Source organism: Aplysia californica, unplaced genomic scaffold (assembly GCF_000002075.1).
Source record: "Aplysia californica isolate F4 #8 unplaced genomic scaffold, AplCal3.0 scaffold00583, whole genome shotgun sequence".
Lineage (NCBI taxonomy): Eukaryota > Metazoa > Mollusca > Gastropoda > Aplysiida > Aplysiidae > Aplysia > Aplysia californica.
Genome location: NW_004797853.1, coordinates 423710 through 428289, shown reverse-complemented (window position 1 = coordinate 428289; position 4580 = coordinate 423710). Strand labels below are relative to the sequence as shown.

Here is a 4580-nt window from a genome sequence, read left to right as displayed (position 1 = left end):
TCTCTCTCTCTCTCTCTCTCTCTCTCTCTCTCTCTCTCTTGTACCTTCATACCAACACCGTGCTACCTTATCCAAACATAGGCGCAATAAACAAGAGCCACCAAAGTAAAATCAATGCGTATGTGAAATTAAATGCCAAAGAAAAACTTTGATATATATCATAAGAACTTTTTCTTTTTTTAAAGAAGAAACAGGAGGAGAAGCAAGCTTGTCAGACAACAAGTGGGCTCAACTCACAGCCTGCAATTCATAGATGAACAATGAATATTATGGTTTGAGTATCTGTCAGGACCTCTACCAGAAAGTATAGTAGTAGTAGGGAGAGCATATAACAAGAGATCAGATGGAAACACAGGAAGAGGCAGGCCGGAAAAAGATTAGACGAATAGAGGGGATCAGAGAAACATTGGACATAAATAACCATACAACGGGGGATACAACTAACAAGAGGAAGATGTTTGCTTCCCCCTCAACACCGCAAGGTAATTTGGAGCACAATAAGGTCATATAAGTGCAGAAGATTAGTGGTGTTAAAAGAGAATAACAAACTCAATAAAGAAGGATGGATAGGAGGACAGATAAGCACGACAGATGTTTGATAAGAAAAAAGGAGCAAACCACATACACCAGAGCACCTGCCAACCACCCACACAATAAAAATTTTAATATATATAATAAATTTATGTGTATTTTCTCAATAGTACCATAAATGCATACATAACTACTCACATACACACGCAACTTTGTTTGAGTAAAGAAAAGCACGTCGACACAATAATGGTAATTGAGTGCTGGGAAAAAGTAAGACAGACAGAAACAAAAAAGGCAAGGTAAAGAAGAAGGACCTACCAGAGACGCCCTCCAACCACCCGCATATTCACACAGTAGGCACTTACAACAACACAAACATATATACTTGTATGTAAACTCAATTACTACACACAAGAATGCACACACATGAACAGTCTCAGTTATACCAGCCCTCATCAAAATGCATACATGATATAACACACTGGCGAGTAGATTTTCCACAGTTAAGTATATTTCACTAATATCAAATTACAGGATCACATTGCATGGTTTGATTCATAATTAGATACATATTTTTATACCACGGTCAAGAGAATTCTAACGATCTCTAAACTTTCGTTGATCTCAAAGTGGAATTAATATACTGTCGAGTTAGTGCAACTACAAAAAAAAAAGATGCAGTCAGTGTTTTACTTGCACTCAGAATTGTGGGTTTCAGATGAGAAACTAAAAAGCAGACTACAGAAACATGATTCCCTCTAATTAGACAAATAGCAATAGAAATAACAGTTTACAGCAGAAGAGTTAATATTTTCTTAGCAAAAAAAATGAAAATTTGAAGCCCAATCAATTTGTGGTATAGAAGGGAGGCTGTATTTTTTTCGTTTTCAAAATTAAAGAAAAAGTCTTTACATTTGTTTGGCCCCGTGCCCTCTGAACTGTAACTCGAGAGTGGACCCTCTAGCTAACCACAAATTTGTTAGTGCTCAGTGTAGTGTCTTATGACGTAGGTTTAAATCAAAATCAAAATATTTCTTTCGTCAGAAAGTCACTGGTGGTATATATTGAATTGTCAGCACTAAAGCAAAAGCTGTATTCTGTTGAAAATTGATCTAATCTACTTTTTAAAATAATACACCGATATTTAGAATGGAAACACAATCAGTGGCAGGAAGGGAATCAAAGTATGAGTGGCGCTCAGAAATGAGGATAAATTGAGTCTGAAGATAAGATTTCCTCAGTTCAAAGGAACTGTTTCAACTGATAATTTCGTATTAAGTTAAACATTCAATATGTATGGTGGGGAACTCCATAAAGAGAGCCCCCAAATCAGAGCCATGATTTGGGCACTCCTTTAGCCTTTCCCTATGCCCCACCACAGAACAAGATATTATCTAAGTTTAATAAAACAGAAATGAATTTTAGGTTCTTTGCTTGGTTCTCATGAGAAGACTTTATAAAAACGATAACAATTTTATAATAAAAAGGCCGAAATCAGAAAAGGCGCATTAAAATTGCAAAGTTGTAGTTAGAGATGTTTTATGCTTCAATTGATACAATACATTTTTCAGGAGATGGGCTGCTTCAACTATCAGCCTGTTCAAGCCTATAGGTTGAAAAGGATACAACATCCCAGCAGAAAAATGGATTATATATACATAGAGTGATTTTTTTTAAAAACAACACCTTCCCACACGTACATGAACTGCAGTAACATCTTCTGTTCTGTGTATGACTGCAAAGGCACTATTATAAAACTACTACACCATGTATACACACGGGTGGAAAGAATTCTTTAAGTTACTATTCTATACAGGCCTAGTATTCAATACGGTACCATAGTATATTTTTCATAATAAATTAGTTAAACACTTATTATGCTTTTTAACAATATTTGTGACTGTAAAGATCCAACGGCAAGGATTTGATATTTATTGTTTTAAACAACACACAGACAATTTGTCCATGCCATTCCACAATTATCTCATGTAAGCCCCTATAGGCAATCTTGGAAGTTTTCAGAAAATTAACTCCATAAAGAGAGCCCCAAAATCAGAGCCATGATTTGGGCACTCCATATTTATTATCAAGCATAGTAGGAGAAGGAAAAAAAGAAAAAACAGTGAAACTACATTTTAAGATACAACAGCTACCTTTTAATTAGCCAGCTTTATCTTGAATTTTGGGATCATTTTAGAATGTTAATTCGTTGTTCAAACAAACTGAGATAAAAAGTCCAACAAAACTGAGCAAAGAAAGTCATTTGAAAGGCAAAGCATTAAATTTAATTACTCTCGTACGTTAATGAACCTGAGTGGAAAATTTTTCAGAATTGAAGGTTTCAGAGATAACAGAGATGAACTAAAAATGAATAGAAAAGGCGGTGAGGCCCGGTATGTTTGGCGAGAAAAAGGAATGACATGATTGTCTTTTTGGAAGAAATAAAACCTTAACATAAATAAATCCATAATTCCCATGAATGCCTAGGAAGAAAATTAACCCCAAGTAGTAGTAAAAGCAGGAAGTCATAGTACAAGTGGAAGTCAAAACAGAACTGCAGACCCAGGAAAGTGAGGAAAGATCAAAGAGTCTACTTTTACAAGGGCCTCTCTTGCATTATTTCAGTGATATACAAGTTTTAAAATTTTTTAAAAAGTATATAAATGACTATAAAAGTAAAAGCCTATATTATATAAAAATTTTACAAATTAGGCCTAACTTAAGAAGCGTGAAGGAAAATGTCATAACGGGGGGGGGGGGGGGGGGGGGTGAATGCAAGAGAACCGCATGGCATGAATTTTACTAACCGGATTGGACAACAGCTAGAATTACTCTAATCTAGATCTCTAGATTCAGATTCACAGTATCCTACACTACAGTCACAGAAGAGACCCATGATGCAATAGTCGACATCATCTTGTCTTTGTGGGAAGGCTAGCCTCATAAGACATATATATATAGAAATATATAGATCTAGAGAATTTAAATATATAGTATATAGACTCTATATTATGATAATAAGATAAGATTCAGCCTAAATTTTTAAGAGTCACAAAAAAGCACGACCAGCCCATTGATCTAGAGATAGATCTCTAGGCCTAGATCTAGATCTAGATTAGATCTAGATTATATAGATCTAGATATAGATATTAGAAAATCTAGATCTAGAATCCTTGCCTCATCCAGATGCCGGATCTGTAATATGGGTCTCTTCTGTGACTGTGACTGTAGTGTAGGCTACTGCGAATCTGAATCTTGAGATCTAGCAACGTTCGCACCAACTTCTTACCTTGCAAGTTGACAGCAGAATGAAGATTTCTCGGTCTCTCTCTCTCTCTCTCTCTCTCTCTCTCGCCCTGTCCTGTAGGCTATCTGAATCTTCGAGAAACACCGTCGAGTCGAGAGCAAATAATTTGATAACTGTGTGCTACACAACGTACAGAAAGAGAGAAAGGGAGGCTTCAGATCGAATAAGGCGTGCAGATAGGAAGTAATAATGTGTTCTGTGTGTGGTTGTGGTCTCTGCACTCCACTGGCAGAGTTGGGTCTAGCCTAGGCAATGTTACACTCCACTTGTTTACACAGCGATTGCGGGGCAGACACGACGACACGCCTCCAGTTTCGGCTGTTTTGATTGGTCGAGAAAAAAATAATAAAATACACAGGTAATGGTGACGAAATCTTGTTATGGTCAATGGTCATTTGGCTAGGCCAAGGGCTAACGGCACTAAATTATTATTGACAGCTGGAGTCTCAAAAAATTAATATTATTATTTAAATCATTATTAATGATAAAATCATGTTCATTTATAACTGCGCTTATTAAGCGTCCTTGCATCTGTCTTTCCAAGCACATTATTATGCAATAAGTTAAAATTTTAATGACTGTTGTTGTCCGTCAGTATATTCTATTATTAATAGGTTATAAAAATAATAAAATGCGTGCTTTAAAAAATGATATGTATGCTGCAATATAATAAAATTCACTGACGGTCACAATAGAACTAACATTTGAATGGTTACATGCAGAATAAAACGTTCGAATCCCC

General features: G+C 35.9%; 1 protein-coding gene across 1 annotated transcript in view; it reads right to left on the bottom strand.

The window, feature by feature from the left end:
• The window catches only part of LOC101861389 (cystathionine beta-synthase), a gene marked incomplete in the record, with an annotated part of 58498 nt that extends 54331 nt beyond the window's left edge, over positions 1 to 4167 (bottom strand). Inside the window, 1 exon segment of the mRNA XM_035972121.1 lies at positions 3821 to 4167.
• Between the last annotated feature and the right edge of the window lie 413 nt (positions 4168 to 4580).